At 37.9% G+C, this 20,871-nt stretch overlaps 1 protein-coding gene and 1 non-coding gene across 6 annotated transcripts in view; one reads left to right on the forward strand and one right to left on the reverse strand.

Annotated features, from left to right (window-relative positions):
• The window catches only part of Adk (adenosine kinase), a 424,911-nt gene that overhangs the window by 338,819 nt on the left and 65,221 nt on the right, over window positions 1-20,871 (forward strand). The window lies entirely within an intron of this gene.
• On the reverse strand, window positions 11,994-12,100 carry LOC138826215 (U6 spliceosomal RNA). Its single transcript, XR_011371577.1, has one exon. It is a non-coding gene; the product is annotated as a U6 spliceosomal RNA (small nuclear RNA).

Here is a 20,871-nt window from a genome sequence, read left to right on the forward strand (position 1 = left end):
AAATGTTCTAATATTATACGATTCCACTTATATGAGATATTTTGAAAACTTACAGATACAGAAGTAGAATAGAGGGGAGCCATAAACTGGGATGGGGAGGATTAAGAAGTTATTGTTTGGGGTTGGGAATGTGGCTTAGTGGTAGAGTGTTTGCTTAGCATGCATAAAGCCCTGGGTTCAGTTCCTCAGTACCACATAAACAGAAAAAGCCAGAAGCACTGTGGCTCAAGTGGTAGAGTGCTAGGCTTGAGCAAAAGAGGCTTAGGAACAGTGCCCAGGCCCTGAGTTCAAGCCCCAATACTGGGAAGAAGAAGGAGGAGGAAGAGAAGAAAGAAGAAGATAGTGTTAGATGATTACAGTATTTCAGTTTGGAAAGATGAAAAAAGTTTAGAGATGGACTATAGTTGATGGTTGAATAGTGCATTTGTGTTCCATTACATAGAACGATTTACTTGAGGCTGTTTAAATGGTCATTTTGGAGCTGGAGGCATGGCTCAAATGTTGGAGTACCTGCCTAGCTTATGAGAGGCCCTGAGTTCTAACTCAGAACCAGCCAAAAAGAAAAGGGTAGATTTATATTAGGCCCATTTTACCACATTTTATTTAAAAAATAAACCTATTGGGTAGATTTATATTAGGCCTATTTTATTTAAAAAATAAACCTATTGAAAAAGCAAAGAAAAATAAGAGGTATGAATAGTGCAAAAACGAAAAGATACTATTTCTTTTGATCACTTTAATACATGTTGAACAATCCTGTTTAGTGCCATGGAAGCCAAGTCTAGGAACTCATTTAAGTATCTATGAACTTTACAACAACTAATGTTCTTTACCTAGTGTGCAGAAACTACTAATATATTAACACCATCGTATTATAGTGAAATTGTATGTATGTATGTACATATGTAGTATTTTATAGACAGTTTAAATGTTCTTAAGTTCATGTATTAAGTATTTCACTAATAATCAGAAAAGCATTGACTTATTCTGTGACTTCTTTTAGTGTAAACTATTGAAAATAATTTCCAAAGTGGTCTTAATGAAATAGGCCCACTGAAGAACACATTCTAGACTTCCTTTTTAAAATATTTTTATAATCTTTTTTAGGCTACTAGAATTGCACTTGTGCATAAAAGTGGAAAATATATTAGGTCAATTGTTTTAACTGGAAGCCTTATACTGTCATATCAAACTAAATTTTTGGCAAATCCATCCCTGCCTTCTTAAGAGCAGTTTCCCCTCAATGTGCCAATCACTGTAAGCATTGTGATCAGTCCTCCAGGAGATATGTGAGAGTTTAGAATTTAGAGGAAGGAAAATATAGCATTGTATAATGAAAATACAGCATTGAAGTTCCCCTGGTGATACAGCATTGCTATCTGTCCTTACCTCTCACTGTGAGAATCGTTGGATTAAGTGATTTGATGATGTTACCATGCCATATGATTCTGTGGAATGATGGCAACAGAATAACTAAATAACTAAACATTTACTTTTTTGTTGGTGGTGGTGGTGAATGCTACCCCTGGGCTCTTTTGATCAAGGCTGGCACTATACCACTTTGAGCCACAGCTCCACTTCTGGTTTTTTGAGTGGTTAATTGGAGATAAGATTCTCACAGGGCTGAGCACTGGTGGCTCACACTTGTAATCATAGCTACTCAGGAGGCTGAGACCTGAGGATCTCGGTTCAAAGCCAGCCCAGACAGGAAAATCAGTGAGATTCTTTTTTTTTTTTTTTTTTGGTTCCGGTCGTGGGCCCTGAACTCTGGGCCTGGGCGCTGTCCCTCAGCTCTTCAGCTCAAGGCTAGCGCTCTACCACTTGAGCCACAGTGCCACTTCCAGCTTTTTTTCTTTTTGCTTATGTGGTGCTGAGGAATGGAACCCAGGGCCTCATGCATGCGAGGCAAGTGCTCTACCACTGAGCCACCTTCCCAGCCCTAGTGAGATTCTTATCAACAATAAACCATCAGAAAACCAGAAGTGGCACTGTGGCACAGTGGTAGAGCGCTAACCTTGAGCTGAAGAGCTGAGGGACAGTGCTCAGGCCCCATGATCAACAAAATAAAAAAGATTCTCACAGGGAGTTTTCCACTGAGCTGGCTTTGAACCATGATCATCAAATCTCAACCTCCTGAGAAGCTAGGATTGCAGATGTGAGCCATCTGCTTCCCTTTCTTGATTCATCAAAAAGCATTGAGACTCAATGACTCTTACAGGCAATCTGTAGATTAAATCACCTCTCACCTTTGAGATGCTTATAACTTAAGATAGTTATATCACTGTACTCTGTGTCATTTCATTATTAGTAAATGGTGGAATCCAAATTACTTATCTTCATGTTTCTGGTTCTTGTTGCTTTATCTGCTAGTTAAGTTTTCATGTTCTGTGAAAACACTCATGCTCTCCATTCCTCTGAAAGAAAAGGTCAGTGTGATTTGCAATTCTGGTAGGCATAGAGCACAGAAATTGTGCAATAGAAAATGCAGACTCTAAAGAAAAATAGTCACAACAGTTGGAAGAATAATGATAGCTCACCATCCCAAGCCTAGTCCTACAAAATATTAACATAAATCATTTTGAAAATACTATCTTTACTGTAGCCAAACCAGTTATAAATGATGATCTTGTTGGCATAGGTTGGCAGCAATAAGGATAGGACAAATTAAGTAGCATTCTCTTTTGGAATGTCTGGGAATGGCATTTATAGAAAAATGTTCTTACCAGGTGAGACTGTAAAGAAAACATGTAAATATCAACGACTGGTCACATTTTGTTTTGAAATATTGTAACAACAAAAGACAGAGTCCTTTAAAATCCTCTAATTAGCCAAGAGGTCAAAAATAATTTGGAATACAATATGGAACTGTCGTATTTCTGACAAAAATAGTATATTTGGAACATCTATGGTTTAATGTCTCAATCCAGAACTATTTGGATAAAGAATTCTCAGCTCTGCCTTTCTATCAGATAGATCATGCTACGTAAGGCAAAATGGGAGACACCATAGTTAGATAGCATTGACTTTTAAGTCATGCTTATTGAGATCGATTATATAATTACAATTCACAGCATTTTTTCCTAAAAAATATTTAACAACCACACAGAAACTTGAGAATACTTGAGATACAGATTTAAACATAGAACACCTAAGATCTTTTCTATTGAAATAAATGTTCATACACATCCAGGTTTCAAGGGCTCACATTAATAATCCTTGCCACTTAGGAGACTGAGATCTGAGGATTGAGGTTCAAAGCCAGCTAGGCAGGCAAATCTGTGATACTCTTATTTTCCAATTAACTACCAGAAAAGCTGGATGTGGAACTGTGGCTCAAGTAGTAGAGAGCTTGCCTTGAGCCTAAAAGCTCAGTACCCAGTGCCTAGGCCTTGAGTTCAAGCCCTAGAATCAGCACAATAATAATTATTATTGTTATCATTAACATCACCATAATTTGTGTACTCAGTGGCTCAAGTGGTAGAGGGCTAGCCTTGAGCTGAAGAGCTGAGGGACAGTGCCCAGGCCCAGAGTTCAAGCCCCATGACCGACCCCCCCCCAAAAAAAATACAAAAGGAAAAAACAAGGATAGGTCACACCTGTGATCCCACCTGGAGACAGATAAAAGGATCATGGTCCATGGCCAGACTAGCAAAACTGTTATTGAGACTCTGTCTCAAAAAACAAGCTGGGCTGGGTGATACATAAGTGTAACATAGAAGGTATAGTTCTCCTCCCTCCCTATTTCAATTCTACTTGCAGTTCAAGGCCAGCCATAAAATAACTCAGTACAGTATCTGAAAAAAAAACATCAAGCAAAGAACCCAGGTTCCTTTTATTCATATATATTATTCAGAAACCCAGATCTGGGTATTGGATATCCTTTTTGCTCCATGAATATCATTGCTTCTAGACCCTCTCAATAAACATATCTCAATAGTATGAGTATATATAACAAGCTATGCATAAACCCAATTATATTTATCTCTATATCTGTTTATCTTTAAGCCATCATATACTTTATTCCAATTAAACAACACAAGGTTTATTCTAGCCTTTGCCCTTGCCTTGTTTATAACTTTTTCCTTTACATTAAAATTTCTGGCTCTATTATCTAAAATGTATTTATTATTTGTTCCATCTTGAATTTGTTATAAATTGTAAACTCATACCCATATGAAAAATATATTTAGGGTAGTATATGTTTACAGTTATTTTTTCCATAGCCATACAATATACAGTCAAAAACACTTTATCCAGAATAACTTAGTAGTTCTTTTATTCCATCTACCTTAATGTGGTTATATTATTCATTTGTATGTGAAAGTACATCCATTAGCGTATGTATTCAGATTTTTTTTTCTGATGGGATTTTTTTCAACAAACAAAAATCACTCATCAAATAGTGATGTTGGCCAATGCATCAGGTCTAGTAATCATGACCGTAGTTATGATACAGAAGTTATATTTTTCAGACCCAGATTTCTAAAGGGTTATACTCTCATCAGCATATGGAATGGTTCCACATCTTTACCCACATTTTCTTCTATCATTTAAAAAATTTAGCCAGTTTGATGAGTATGTAATGTGACTGTACCTCAGGATTTTTATTGGAATTTTCTGATGTGTAATGTAGCAGAGCACCTTTTCGTCTAGATACCTTTTTTGTGATATTTGTTCTGAAATCTTATGCCTATATTGAGTTGATCTTATTGTTATAGTGTGCAATTATCTTTTGTGAGATAAATATATTGAAGAGATTTACCAGTCTGTGGCTTGCTTTTTCACTTTCTTCCTGGGTATCTTTTTTGAACTTTCCTCAGCTTCCCAAGTGCTAGTATTACCAAGTTTTTAGTCACCATGCTTTCTCTGTGACCTTGTTGTTTTTGACAGAATTAGAATTTGAACTGAAGACCTTGTGCTCAGTTAGCATATTTGCTTAGCTGGTATTCTACCTGTTAAGTCCATTTGTTCTCTGGTGCAGTTCAACTGCGAAGTTCCTTTTTGATTTTTTGTTTGGAAAATCTACTGATGAAAGTAAGATCCTGAAGTAACCTTCTGTTATTATATCTGGACTTATCTATCCCTTTATTTCCAGTAGTGTTTGTTTTGTGAAATTAAGTGAGCCAACAACTAATACATTTAAATATTCAATTGTCATATATTCCCTATATTATTAATATACAGTGAGCCTCTTTACCACTCTGTATCTTGCCTCAGTCAACCTGGTTAGAGGTGAGTATAGCTATTCATACTAGCTTCCAAGTTTTGTTTTCTTGTAATATCATTCTCCATCCTTTCACTTTCTATACATGTGGCTTTGCCAGTTGAGGTGTTCTTTTAAATGACAGAGTAAGATCATTTATATTTAGGATTATTTTTGAAAGTTTTTTTTTAGGTAAATGCTCAATCATGTCTACTTATTTATATACCATATAAGTACATTAATGCTTCTCTTTTCTATGTTCGAGCCACTGCTAGCCCTACCAACTTTGCATTCTGTGCACCAGGCAGGTTCCCATTCAGTTTAGAAGCTTCTCAAATCTGCATTCACAGGAGGCAGATGTCCAGTCTAAGAGTTGTCCCTTGTGTGTCCAGAGTTGAGAAAATCAACAGAGCAGTGGACACGGACCTGGAGACCTAGTGCTTTCAGATCACCATCAGGACAAGGAGAAAGCTTGTGGTTGTAGTTTTAGGTTCTCTTCTTTGGATAGAACTAGGATTAGTGTTTCAAACTCCTTCCTATTTCAGTATGCTATTTAATTCTTGTCTCCATATTTTTGATCCCTGATACTCTTTTTTTTTTTTTTTTGGTCATCGGCCGGGGTGCTATACCTAAGCTCTTCAGCTCTAGGATTACAGATGTGAGTCACTGGTGCCCAGCTGATTCCTGATATTCTTCATGTCTTTGTCTCCTTGGAATGTTGTCTCTTCTTGGTTATCTTAATCTCCTCATTCAAGGGGTCACATGGAGGAAACTTCTAATTCATCATATTAACCCTGGAACTCCCAGCCATTTTTTTAAATCCCCATATTAATAGTAGCAGTTAAAATTAGAAAAATGTTTCCATTTCCAGTAGATATACCTAGTTTGGGGGTGGTCAAGAAAGGATGCCAGTTGCCAGTGGATCATGCTTGTAATCCTACTGCTCAGGAGGCTGGGATCTGAAGATAATGGTACAAAACCAGCCCTGGTAGAAAATTCCCTGAGACTATTACCTTCAATTAACCAGAATAAAGCCAGAAGTCAAGGTACCTCTCAAGTGGTATAACACCAGCCTTGAATGAAAAAGCCAAATGAGAATGTGAGACCCTGAGTTCAAGGCCCAGTACTGGCATATCAAGAAGGAAAATACAATAAACAAAATAAGATAAAAAAGGAAAGATACACTAGCTAAAATTTGGAACAACAAAAATGTGTTCGCTAGGGAGTCTATAGTGGCATATAGTCTATGTAATGGCATATAGTGCCATTACATTCAAAAGTTCAAACTTATTTTCTATTATATTTTTATTATCTGTAAGTGACTGTACAAAGGGGTAACAGTCAACATGTCAGTTTATAAGTATAATGCATATTGATCAGTATCATAGCTTTGATTATTCTCCCCCAACCCAACCCCTCAAAATGATATTTGTTTTCTGGTCTTGAGGCTTGAACTCAGGGTCTGAGTGCTGTCCCTGAGCCTCTTTCCTGCCCCATCTGGCTTTCCTGCCCCAACTGGCTTCAAACCATCATTCTCAGATCTCAGCCTCCTGAGTAGCTAGAATTATAGGTGTGAACCATTGGCACTCAGCTCAAAACAAATTTTATTTTTAAAAAATTTTAGCTGGTTGTATGTCCCTCCCCCATGATATAACCCCTGCTTTCACTATATATGATGTTGGTATATGTGGAAGGGAAGGGAAAAAACAAATCATTAAAACAGGGATACAGGAGGACCCATTGCAACAATGAGATGTACAAGTTGTTATGTTGAAAGACGAACTTTACAACTTTGGTGGGGGGGTTGGGGGGGGAGGATGCGAAGAGATGGGAAGGGGAAACAAAGGAGGAGGCTACAATGCTTGATAAGAAATGCACTCATTATCTTGCCCATGTAATTGTAACCCCTCTGTACAGTATTTTCACAATAAAAAATAAATTAATTAATAAGTAAATTATTGGAAAAAAATTTTTTAGCTGGGTACCTGTGGCTTACACCTGTAATCCTTGCTACTCAGGAGGCTGAGATCTGAGGATCACAGTTCAAAACCAGCCTGGACAGGAAAGTCCATGAGATTCTTATCTCCAATTAACCACCAGAAAACCAGAAGTGGCTCTGTGGCTCAAGTGGTAGAGCACTTGCCTTGAGCTGAATTGCTTAAGGATAGCACCCAGGCCTAGAGTTCAAGCCCAACTGACCCCCCCAAAAAAAATTACTTGGAATTTTCTTTTTTTTCTTTTTTTTTTTTTTTTTTTTTGGGTCCAGTCGTGGGGCCTGAACTCTTGGCCTGGGCGCTGTCCCTCAGCTCTCCAGCTCAAGGCTAGCACTCTACCACTTGAGCCACAGTGCCACTTCCGGCTTTTTTTTTTTCCTGCTTACGTGGTGCTGAGGAATCGAACCCAGGGCGTTAAGCATGCAAGGCGAGCGCTCTACCACTGAGCCAACTTCCCAGCCCTTACTTGGAATTTTCTATGGAATACTGTCCCTTCGTTTTAGTAAAGGAATTACTTTAATTCATCTTACATACTGTGAATGTTACTGAAACTTCTGTATCTAGGTCCTAAGGAAGATTGGATGAGAAACAGTGGATGACAGCCAAAAGAACAATGGCTCATTTCCTGGAAGTTAGATGGATTCTTCACCCGGTTCATATTACTATCTGTCCTGTTCTTATATTTAAATATGCCCATGAGTTGTGGAATATAAACAGTGACAGTTGGTTTACCATTTTATTTCAACTATAATTTAGAAATTGGTATGAGTACTTTAAAGGATCAATATTGCTATGATCAAATAAGTAGTATTTTTGCAGTTGGCTAATCTGGGATCTGTTAAAGGATTTAAGCCTTGAACCTTTTAGTAAATCCATAAATACTAAAGCATTTTAGGTCCTTAACTTTAGCAGCTTAGAGAATTGGCACATGAAGAAATCAAAATACCTTTTTTTTTAATGGCCTCAGGTTTGTAGATTTCTCTTGATATTACTCTGTATACTCAATTTTTTTTATAAGGTATGTTTTAAGTACATAGAACTATTTAGGTGAAAAAGGAAAATCATTTTCTTTAACTAGACTATTGGCTGCAGTATACCTTTAAAAGCCTACTTTTGGTATTTGAGCATATGAAGTAGATCATAATGGGAATGACAGTAAGATCTCAGCTCAGCATGCCAGTTGTGTTAGCTTATCTATAAAGCAGAAAGGTATTTGTCACCATGGCAGTCCTGACATTTAATCTGGATCTGTTTGCAACGCAACCTTCCATTTACTACTTTGTATTTGGTAGTTTCAATTCAGCTTCAAAATATAGCCAACTTTTTCCTTCTAGTTATTTTATATTTTGCCTTTTTTTTTTTTTTTTTTTGGTCAGCCATGGGGCTTGAACTCTGGGCCTGGTTCACAAACCAATGCTATGAGAAATGAAATTATATCAAGTTTTCTTGATATACTGACATAATGTCAGATTTGCTGTATCTAGAACATCTTATCTCAATACCTGCCTCACCTAGGGTTCTGAGGCTGCTGACCTAGCCTTCCCTTACTTTCCTATTTAGTTGAACTACCATGTCCCCTTCCTGAACTACTTATCTAATTCCAGTGCATACAACAGCCTCCCCAAGTATACATTGAACACCGATTAGATATTATGTGACCTTAAAGTAGTAGATGAAAAATGGAAAAAGGTTTTTCCTAGGATATAATCAGTGTCATTCAGAGAGGTCTATTAAATAAAAAGATCTATATTGGTCTTCTAAAAAGAAAAGTTATGCCGGGCACTGGTGGCTCACACCTGTAATCCTAGCTAATAAGGAGGCTGAGATCTGAGGTTGGCCATTCAAAGCCAGTCTGGGCAGGAAAATCCATGAGACTCTTATCTCCAATTAACCCAGGCCCAGAGTTCAAGCCCCACGACAGACAAATAAATAAAGAAAGAAGAAGAAGAAAAGTTACAAAAGCTGACAAGCACTAAAATGCCTAATGAATACTTCGGGGTTGGAGCAGTCTAGTTGTAACCAAACAATGGTGGGTTTTTTAATTTTTTTTTTTTTGAGTTGTTGATACTGTTTTGGTCTCTTGCAGTACTGGGATTTGAACTCAGAACCTAGTGCTTGCTAGGCAGGGGCTCTACCACTGAACCACAGCACCAATCCTAGAGCAGTATAATTTTGAAGGTAAGTAGTAGAATTTTAGGGGTGATAATCAGAGTTCAGTATAAGGAACATAAACTTGTCCCATTTCCTAGGACTGATTAGTCAAAAGACAATTTACAGTAGCACTGTAGTCACAGGCACCACAGCTTTTTATGTGGATGGGTTATTTAACACCGTACTCTTCATTTAACCTGCCCTCATGGAGACTAGACTCCATGGAGTGTAGTCTTAGCTGTGAGGACCTGGGTAAGATATAAGCAGGCACTCGCAGGCATGGATGATTTGAACTGCCCGCAGTTTAAGTATTTGAATATCTTCAGAAGGCAACTAGTTGCAAATTCAAGACAATACATAGAGAGGATTATATGGATTTTCTCCCAAAACATGCCATAAAATAATGCTAGTATGAGCTTACATTACACTAATGATGATAGAAGCAATATATTTTTTAAATAACCCATAAGTTGGGATATAATCTTAGTTTGATGCAAATAAGAACTGAAAATGATCTTATTTGTTATCTGTACATCTTAGATATATGAAAGAATATTGATTCCTTATTTGGAGAAATTTTGGTCTATATATGCATATATATGTGCACACGATTTTTGTCAACTCTCAAAATGTAAATATAAACAATGCCACATGCGGTGGCTGACACCTATAACTCAAAAAGCAGAGATAAGAGATTCCCCATACTAAGGCCAGCCTGGGAAAAGGTTAGCAAGGTCCTATTGTAAGTCCAAGTTTGGCATAGTGGCACATTCCTATACTGCCACATACTACCTCACTACTCAAGTAGGAGGCTTGACACTGGAAGCTGAAGTTGAAAATGAGTAAGTTAATTGATGTAATATTAACAAAACTACAGACCTTATTCAGATGTTTCCGGTTATCCCACTAATGTTCTTTCTGTGGTCTAAAATAGAATCCAGGATCCTACAGTGCACCTACTAAGTAGTCGCGTTCTCTTTTTTTTTTTTTTTTAATTTTTTTTTGGGTCCAGTCGTGGGGCCTGAACTCTGGGCCTGGGTGCTGTCCCTCAGCTCTTCAGCTCAAGGCTAGCACTCTACCACTTGAGCCACAGAGCCACTTCCGGCTTTTTTTCTTTTTGCTCATGTGGTGCTGAGGAATCGAACCCAGGGCCTCAGGCATGCAAGGCAAACGCTCTACCACTGAGCCACCTTCCCAGCCCCAGTCGTGTTCTCTTATTCTCATGAAGTCTGGGGTTTCAGTCTTTGTCTTTTCATAATTTTGACATTCTTGAAGAGTTCTCCCCAGCCATTTTGTAGAATGTCTCTCAGTTTGTGTTTGACTAATTTTTCCCCATGATTAAGTTCCAAGTTATGCATTTTTTGGCAAGGAGATGACAGAAATAATATTCTGTTCCCAGTGTATCATATCCAGAGACATATGATATCAATTAGCCTCATTAGTGGTGATGTTAACTTTGATTCACTTCACTTGGTAAAAGTGGTCCCTGCCAGGTTTCTACTTTGTGAAGTTAGTATTTTTGCCTTTTGAATGAATAAATGTCTCATGAGGAAATACTTTTTGCAAGTATGTGTGTTGCATATATCCATTAATTAATCTTGCATGTAGTAATTATTACTGTGTTGTTAACCAAATAATGACTTTTTACTATTCTTTATACATTTATCAATTAGAAGAGCTTTTTTTTCTGGTTGTTGTTGTTGTTGTTGTTGTTGTTGGCTGGTTGGTTTTTCTTGGTGCAAGGGATTGAATGTAGGAGCTTTCACATGATAGATAAATAAATATGAGCTACACCACCCCCTCAGGAACCATTCTCAAAACTGTACTAACAGAAATGTTACTTCCCTTTCATCCCATTTCCCCTCCCGTTTTTCTGCTCTTCCCATCCTGTTCCTACCTAGCTTTGGTAGGTAATCTATCTCAGTTTCTGTTTGGCTTTCTTGTATTTTTTTTCCTAAACTGTCATTGAGATATATTCACAAAGAATTTACCCATCTGAATTGTGCAATTCATTGTTTTTATTTTATTTTTGTCTTATTGTATTATTCAGTTCTCTACTTAGTGTATACTTCATTGTATTTATGGCTTTCAACCATCACCACAATTAATTTCAGAACATTATCATCCCAAAAAGAAACTGTCCAGTTAGTTTCTGGATTTTTTCTCTCTGCATTTTCCTGTTCTGAAAAATCTCATAAAAATGGAATCTTACAATATGTGGTTTTGTGTATTGGGTTTTTTTTTAAAATAAGTTTTTTATTGTGAAAATACTGCACAGAGGGGTTACAGTTACATGAGCAAGGTAATGAGTACATTTCTTTTCTTTCTTTTTTTTTTTTTTTTTGGTCCAGTCGTGGGGCCTGAACTCTGGGCCTGGGTGCTGTCCTTCAGCTCTTCAGCTCAAGGCTAGTGCTCTACCACTTGAGCCACAGCGCCACTTCCAGCTTTTTTCTTTTTGCTTATGTGGTGCTGAGGAATCGAACCCAGGGCCTCAGGCATGCAAGGCAAGTGCTCTACCACTGATCAATCTTCCCAGCCCTAGGAGTACATTTCTTATCAAGTATTGTTGCCTCCTCCTTTGTTTTTCCCCTACCATCCCTTCCCTCCTACTTCCACAACTACACTCTCCCTAACCCCACTTAAATAAAAATATGGAACACTTCACGAATTTGCATGTCATCTTTGCACAGAGGCCATGCTAATCTTCTCTGTATCATTCCAATTTTAGTATATGTGCTGCCGAAGCAAGCACTGTGTTGGGTTTTTTTTACATACCAGGTGTTATTTTGTTGTTGTTGTTGTTGTTTTGTCAGCTGTGGGGCTTGAACTCTGGGCCTGGGCACTGTCTCTCAGCTCTTCAGCTCAAGGCAAAGGCTCTACCACTTGTGCCACAGTGCCACTTCTGGTTTTCTGGTACTTAATTGGAGATCAGTCTCATGAACTTTCCTGCCTGGTCTAGCCTTTGAACCGTGATCCTCAGATCTCAGCCTCCTGAGTAGCTAGGATTATAGGCATTAGCCACCTGTACCCAGCTTTTTTTTTTTTTTTTTTTTTTTTTTTAAATTTTGCTGCTGTCCCTGATACTCTTTTCCTCTTTTTCTGCAAGGCTATCACTCTACTACCTGAGCAACAGCGCCACTTCTGGCTTGTGCTTTTTTTTTTTTTTTCGGTTGGCCATGGGGCTTGAGCTCTGGGCCTAGGCGCTGTCCCTCACCTCTTCAGCTCAAGGTGAGCGCTCTACCACTTGAACCACAGCGCCACTTCCAGTTTTCTGGTAGTTAATTGGAGATAAGAATCTCACAGACTTGGGTCTGGGAAGGTGGCTCAGTGGTAGAGCGCTTGCCTTGCATGCTCGAGGCCCTGGGTTCCATTCCTCAGCCCCACATAAGCAAAAAGAAAAAAAGCCGGAAGTGGCGCTGTGGCTCAAGTGATAGAGCACTAGCCTTGAGCTGAAGAGCTGAGGGACAACGCCCAGGCCCAGAGTTCAGGCCCCACGACCGGACCAAAAAAAAAAAAAAAAAAAGAATCTCACAGACTTTCCTGCCTGGGCTGGCTTTGAATGGAGATCCTCAGATCTCAGCCTCCTGAATTGCTAGGATTACAGGTGTGAACCACCAATGCCTGGCTTGTACCAGTTTATTTTATTTAACATGTTTGCATGTTATAGCATGTACTTCACTATTTATTTCTTTATATTGCCTTATAATGTCTCATTGCACAGAATATCATTTTCCCTGGCTTCCATAACAGATTTGGCACAGTTCGACTGACCTCACAGAAATGTATGCTCACATTGTTTTTGTAGGTCAGAAATGCAAAATAACAGGTATCAACAGAGCCATTTTCCCTCAAGAAATTCTAGCCAATCCTTCCTGGTCTCTTCCTAGCTTCTGGCAGCTCCTAGAAATCAATTTGTGACATTTTTTAGCTTATAATTGTAGCATTGCAATTTCTATCTTTGAATCACTTCAACCATTGTTTCAGTTCTCTCTTCTTATTAACAAGACATTAATAATTGGACATGGAGTTTATTCTAATCTAATAGTACCTCATCTTAACTACTATCCCCACAAAAAAAGACTTATTTACAAATAAGTTCACATACCAAGATTCCAGGTAGGCATGGATTTTGAGGGTATACCAATGAATCCATTATATGTAGGTATATGAAGGTATGCTTTTATTTACCTATTCAGCATTTGTATTCTTGTGGGGTTTTTCCCACATTCATAATTGTAATTTTTTACTTCTTCCTTTTCTTTATCGTTCTCTTTTTTTTTTTTTTTTTTTTTGGTCAGTTGTGGGGCCTGAACTCCTGGCCCGGGCGCTGTCCCTCAGCTCTTCAGCTCAAGGTTAGCGCTCTACCACTTGAGCCACAGCACCACTTCCGGCTTCTTCTGCTTATGTGGTGCTAAGGAATCAATCCCAGAGCCTCATACATGCAAGGCAAGCACTTTCCCAGCCCTTTCTTTTTGTTTAAAAAGTGGAGACTCCTTATGTTCTTTTGCTTTTTTTTTTCACTTTGTTATATATTATGGAACTATCTTCATATCATTTCATAGCGAAATCTAAATGTTCTAATCCAAATGTTCAGTTATAAAGAATTGTATTAATATAGCTATAAGGCAAGAATTGACTTAGTCATAAAAGGATTTTTATTAACATGGAAAAATACGTGTATATATATATGTATATATGCATGTTTATATTATATCTACAAGTCCTTTAATGTAGTTTGCATAATATAATATATTAATATAGTATGAAATATGAAATTTTTCTCTCTAATCCTGTTCTCCCTGTATTTACTACCTTCTCAGTGTCAGTCAGTGCTTCCACTAAAAGTCATCTTTACATACCACTCCATATCTGGACTTATTGCTTAAATATATTATGTAAATTGTTTTGGTTTAAAATATTTTATTAATGCATCATAGTTTACTATTCCTCTCCTAATGTGCATTTTGGTATTTCAAGTCTTTTGCTATTATTACAGCACAATTTATAGTAGCCAAAATAATTATTTTTAAAATTCCACAAATAGTAAAATGAATAAATTATGTTTATAAAGTAGAATATTACACAATGAAACAATAAATGAATTACCACTTCACTCAACAATATAGTGGGGCTGGGAAGGTAACTCAATGGTAGAGTGCTTGCCTTGCACGTATGAGGCCCTGGGTTCAATTCCTCAGCACCACATAAGCAGAAAAAGTCAGAAGTGGCACTCAGTCGTAGAGAGTTAGCCTTGAGCTGAAGAGCTGAGGGACAGCACCCAGGCCTAGAATTCAGGCTCCACACTGACAAAAAAAAAACAATATAGCATACATAATATTGAGCAAAGTCAGACCCAAAAGAGTATAAACTTACTTCTACCCTAGACAGGATAGGGATAACTCCCATGAGATCAATAGAAATTTTAATTCTAGATTTTATTTTATTTTTTTTTTTATTTATTTTTATTTATTTATTTTTTTTTTTGTCATCCTGGGGCTTGGAACTCTGGGCCTGGGCACTGACCCCTGAGCTCTTCAGCGCAAGGCAAGTGCTCTACCACTTGAGCCACAGTGCCACTTCTGGTTTTCTGGTAGTTAATTGGAGATAAGAGTCTCACGGACTTTCCTGCCTGGACTGGCTTCGAACCGTGATCCTTAGATCTCAGCCTCCTGAGTAGCTAGGATTATAGGTATGAGCCACCATTGCTGGGAAATTCTAGATATTTTTAAACCAACTATCTGGAAACAGGGGAGAACAATGAAAATCAGGCAAGTACCTTCAAGAGAAGTGTGTAGTTGGTGGAATATAGCCGTTAGTAAGTTTCCTGTATTTCCATTGTCTTTCTCTAGGGCAAACACAAATTAGCACCAAATGACATAGCTGAAAACTTGATAGAAACATGCAATCTTCTTAGCTTGTGAGGCCAGAAGAAGAGTTTAGAATGACCATATTAAGTAGAAAATAACTGAGGAAATTCTCCTTAACCAAATGTGACCCTAAATTCAAGATAAATAGCCTATCCAAGTCTCTAGATGAACCCTGAATTTTGCAGGATAGCTTTTTAGAAGCAAAGCTAAAACTAAAAGAATTCCACGGAGATTTTATTATTTATTACTGGGGTGCTGCTGTTTACCTGCCTACCTTTTGTGGGGGTGGGGATGGGGAGGTAATCTTCATGAAAACAGTTAATTTTCTCTCCAACAGGGGTCAGCAATTTTATCTTAAAGAACCAGAAAATAAATAGTTTAGACCCACCAGCAATCTGTTTTCTGTTGTAACTACTTATAGCGCCCAAAGACAAATTGCCATAGCCAGCCCCATTCCATGAAAACAACCTGCCCTACAACATCTCTATGCTAAGTATACCATCTAATGATTGATCTGAAAATAACAAGTGATAAATCTAACTTATAGGTCGATTTAATTGAAAGTTGAGTGCTTAGCTAACGAATTGGTCCTTAGTAGAAACATGTGAGAAAATATTAAAGGGTTTAGAACAGAGATATAATATGTTCAGAACACTAGTTTAGGGGATAGAAATCTGTGCTAGTATATAAACTGGACTAGAGGAAGAAGAGATAATCAGGCAGACTGATTTGGCAAGCACTTTTTTGTTTGTTTGTTTGTTTGTTTGTTTGTTTTTGGGGGGTCCGGTCGTGGGGCCTGAACTCTGGGCCTGGGTGCTGTCCCTCAGCTCTTCAGCTCAAGGCTAGCGCTCTACCTCTTGAGCCACAGCGCCACTTCCAGCTTTTTTCTTTTTGCTTATGTGGTGCTGAGGAATGGAACCAGGGCCTCAGGAATGCAAGGCAAGCGCTTTACCACTGAGCCACCTTCCTAGCCCAGGCAGACTGATTTGGAAGCAATGATGTAGATATACAACAATAGAAACTTGAGTTTGAATTGTGGCAAGCTAATGAAAACATGGTAATATAATTCATTTCATTTCCTGGGATTGTGGGCCTACTATGTTCCAGAAACTAGTTATTTTATAGATGATGATATATACATCTGGGGAACTCAGGATAATAAAATACAGAGAAGTATGAAGAAATAAAAGATAACCTGTTACACTATGAGTTCTAGTATTTAAGGTGTTAATGGCAAAAATGAGGAGAAACTAATACTATATACCAGTTTAAGAAATGCTTTATACAAGACTTAATATTAGATGAGTAGTTAAGTTAGCCAAAGGCAAAAAATCATTTTAGTTCGCGAAAAAGGGTTAAGTACCATGCACTAGACATAGTTGAATATGTCTACATGTACAAGTTAAGTATAAGTACTAGAAGCTAAAAAAAAGACAAAGAAGCATGTCAATAAAGGCAAAAGACATCATGAAAGATTTAACAGGATTTAATGACTACATAAGAGATAATCTTTTGAACTTAAGTGACTAGAAAAAAGAAAAATACAAAGAAATAGAAAGTCAGTATTAAGAATTTTGTAGCTTAGGGACTGGGAAGGTGGCTCAGTGGTAGAGTACTTGCCTTACATGCATAAAGCCCTGGGATTGATTCCTCAGCACCATATAAGCAGAAAAGGCTGGAAGTGTCACTATGGCTCAAGTGGTAGAGTGCTAGCCTTGCGCTGAAGAGCTGAGGGACAGCGCCCAGGTCAAGAGTTCAGGCCCTACAACTGACCAAAAAAAGAAAAGAAAAGAAAAGAGTTTTGTAGTTTACAGGCATTTATCATCTGTGTAGTCATGAAATACTAGGAGTATGTATGTGTGTGTGAATAATGACACTAAATTAACACTAATTCTGTTTCTGTCCATGGAATTCCAAATATCAGATACTTATCCTAGGTTCTTAAAGGCAATTAACAACCTAGAATTGATTATTGATGCTTATTTAACACTATAAACTATATATATATATATATATATATATATATATATATATATATACATTATATATAGTAACTGAAGAAAAAAACAGTTTCTGTGAATGTTCCAAAGCCCTGGTTCTAAATAATCAAATTAATTGCTCTTTTTTTTTTGTCAGTCGTGGGGCTTGAACTCTGGGCTTGGGTGCCTCAGCTCTTCAGCTCAAGTCGAGCACTCTACTGCTTGAGCCACAGCACCACTTCCGGTTTTCTGGTGGTTTATTGGACATAAGAGTCTCAAGGACTTTCCTGCTCGGGCTGGCTTTGAACCGTGATCCTCATATCTCAGCCTCCTGAGTAGCTAGGATTACAGGGGTGAGCCACTGGGGCCCAGCTAATTGCTCTTTCACTTGTCTTAAACTATTGCTGTTTGAAGAACCATCTATCATGAATGAAGGCTTTAAGTCTGTAATTATGCATCCATATATGACAAGGCTGTCAATCTCACTGGAAATCTAGCACTTAGCAGAATGCTATTGGTCTAGTGAAACTGTAGCTCAGAAAATTTCCTAGAGGGTCTGGGAAGGTGGCTCAGTGGTAGAGCACTTGCCTTGCATGCCTGAGGCCCTGGGTTCAATTCCTCAGCACCACATAAGCAAAAAGAAAAAAGCCGGAAGTGGCGCTGTGACTCAAGTGGTAGAGCGCTCACCTTGAGCTGAAGAGCTGAGGGATAGTGCCCAAGCCCAGAGTTCAGGCCCCACAACTGGACCCAAAAATTAAAAATTAAAAAAAAATAAAATAAAAGGTGATTGATTAGAGATCCAAATGCTGTACATCTAGAACAGAAAAGAGAGAAGGGGTAGGAAACATGGAAACTTTCTAAAATAAGGGCTATTTTAATTATGATGATGGCTTCATGGGTGTTTGCATATTCATATTTATCAATTTGTTCACTTTAGCCAGGCAGTGGTGGCTCACACCTGTAATCCTAGCTACTCAAGAGGCTGAGATCTGAGAATTGTGATTCAAAGCGGCTGAAAAGTCACCATGAGATTCTTATCTCTAATTAACCACCAAAACACCAGAAGTGATACTGTGGTTCAAAGTTGTAGAGAAGTAGCCTTGAGCAAAAGAGCTCAGGGACAGTGCCCAGGCCCTGAGTTGAAGCCTCACAAACAATGACAACAACAAAAATGTACACTTTAAATATATGCAGCTTATTATATGTCATCCATGCCTTAATAAAGATGTAATAAAAGAAAGGAAATTCAAATCAGGTGCTTCTGGCTCATGCCTGTAATCCTAGCTACTCAGAAGGTTGATATCTGGGATCACAATTTAAACCCAGCCTGGACTAGAAACATTATGAGATTTGAATTAACACCAAAAAAGCCAGTAGTGTAGCAGTTGCTCACATGTTAGAGGGCTAGCCTTGAGGAAGGAAAAAAAAACTCAGGGACAATGCCCAGGCCCTGAGTTCAAGCCCCAAGATTGGCACCAAAATTAAAAAGAAAATTCATCTTAAAATATGTATGTATAATGTTTTTAGTCCTGCACCAGGCACAATGCCACCTACCTTCAGTCTCAGCTACTTGGGAGACTGAACTGGGAGGATTAATTGAGCTTATGAGTTGGAGACCAGCCTGGGCAACACCTGCCTCAGACAGAAAAGAAAAAGAAAAAGAGAGACTGGGTGAAAAAAAAGGATTTGGCCATTTAAAGAAATATATACAGTCTAGGCTGCATGAGTTATAATGAATTCTGATTGTTTTTAACACTAGTAGAAGTAGCTAATATAGAGATTTGTGAATTTGTACTAGTGTAAATGATTCTTTTTCTTGAGTTATTTTTCTTCAGACTAGAGACTAACCTATAGAAGAAGGTTTTATAAAATGTCAATTCCACATTAACTTGATTCTTTTTCTTATAAGAGATACAGAAAGATCAGTGTCTCCGGTGCTCAATATTGTAACAGGTACCTTTCATAAGACTTTTTTTTTAAACTTTGTACATTTTTACTTTTATTAATTAGCTTATTTTTTAGAATCTGTTCATAACTTTTTGGCAAAGTCTTCCTAGCTGGGGTTGAAACCCTAGTTAGGTGTTGTAGAATTAATTCTGTAGGTTAAATATAGATATGTTAGAAGACATAGCAACTTTTTGTTGGTGGTGGTGGTGGTCGTGGGGCCGAAACTGGGCCTGGGCGCTGTCCCTCAGCTCTTCAGCTCAAGGCTAGCACTCTCTCTACCACTTGAGCCATAGTGCCACTTCTGGCTTTTTCTGTTTATGTTGTACTGAGGAATCGAACCCTGGGCCTCATTCATGTGAGGCAAGCACTCTACCACTGAGCCACCTTACCAGCCCATATAGTTTGTTTGTTTGTTTTTGTGGGTCATGGGGCTTGAACTCTGTTTATTACTTGAGATATAGTCAGTCAGAAGCTTCTGTGATATTGATGAACTGCTCATTCTATTATATAGTATTTTCAGCTCTTGGAATTTAATCTAAATGTCTATTAAAAATATGGCCTAATCTACAAAATGAAGACATTCATGTCATTTTTATATGTAATAGGGAAAATAAAACCAACCTAAATAGGTAAGATATGCTAATTTGCTGTTAACATTAAAACTAATGCAGCAACTTGAGCATGTCTTTATATGTTAAGTGAAAAATGGGCCCAGTGGTTTATTAACATTGTGTAACTTCATCACTTAGGATTTGAATACTTTTCTGTAAACATAAACAAGTCATCATGTAAAAGTTGCCTGCCATTATAATCATGAGTAAGAATGATTGCATCAGGGTATTATATGATAAAACTATGTATTTTTTATATCGTATTTTCACATTTTAAAACTTATCTATTGTTTCTCAAATAATCTTTTTTTTTTATTATAAATGTGCAAATCTAGCTACCCTAAAGTAACTTAGATTTCTAGTGGCTGAAGCTCTGGGGTTTCATTATACAGTGATGGCTTAATTAACAAATTTTCTCTGAACAAAACCTTTTATACCCAAGCCTAGTTTTGGTGCAGCAGGCATAGAGGAAGGATCAATTTTCTCTGAGCTAGATTGGTGGCAGCAGGGACTAATGAGGCAGGGCCTTGAAAGTGGCGCTCCCTCAGATCTAACTCCTCAGGGGTTGGCTAGAGCTGAAGCTGAGGGCACTGCTGTTCTCCTGGGACCTACACAGCCTGGTTACCCAGGTGTTGAAAAAACAATTTCTGTACCAAGACCATATGTGGCTTTTAAGAGACACGGCAGGACTCTTGCTTTAGGCAGAGCATTCCTTGTGTGGAATGAGTGTGCTAGAAAATCACAGAGGGAATCCCATGTGCTAGGAAGCTTCTACTTATCTTCTCTATACTTAGTATGCTGCTTTTTCACTTCTGTGGGTCTCATTTTACTCAACTATAAAATGAAAGAACTAGCAAGAAAATGTCTAATGTGTCTTTGAGTTCTAATTTGGTGTATGTAGGCAAAACTTCCTGTAAAGGGTGAGATGTAACTATTACCTGCTTTACAGGACATGAGATCTCTATCACATGTTTTCAACTGTGCTCTATACTGTGAAAACATGAATACTTAACAATATGTATGCAAATGAGTGTGACTATGGTCCAATAAAACTTCATTTACAAAATATGCAGATGGCCAGATTTAGCTCAAGTGGTAGAGCGTTAGCCTTTAAGAGCT

This window comes from Dipodomys merriami, unplaced genomic scaffold (genome assembly GCF_024711535.1).
Source record: "Dipodomys merriami isolate MVZ:Mamm:240054 unplaced genomic scaffold, mDipMer1.0.p SCAF_14, whole genome shotgun sequence".
Lineage (NCBI taxonomy): Eukaryota > Metazoa > Chordata > Mammalia > Rodentia > Heteromyidae > Dipodomys > Dipodomys merriami.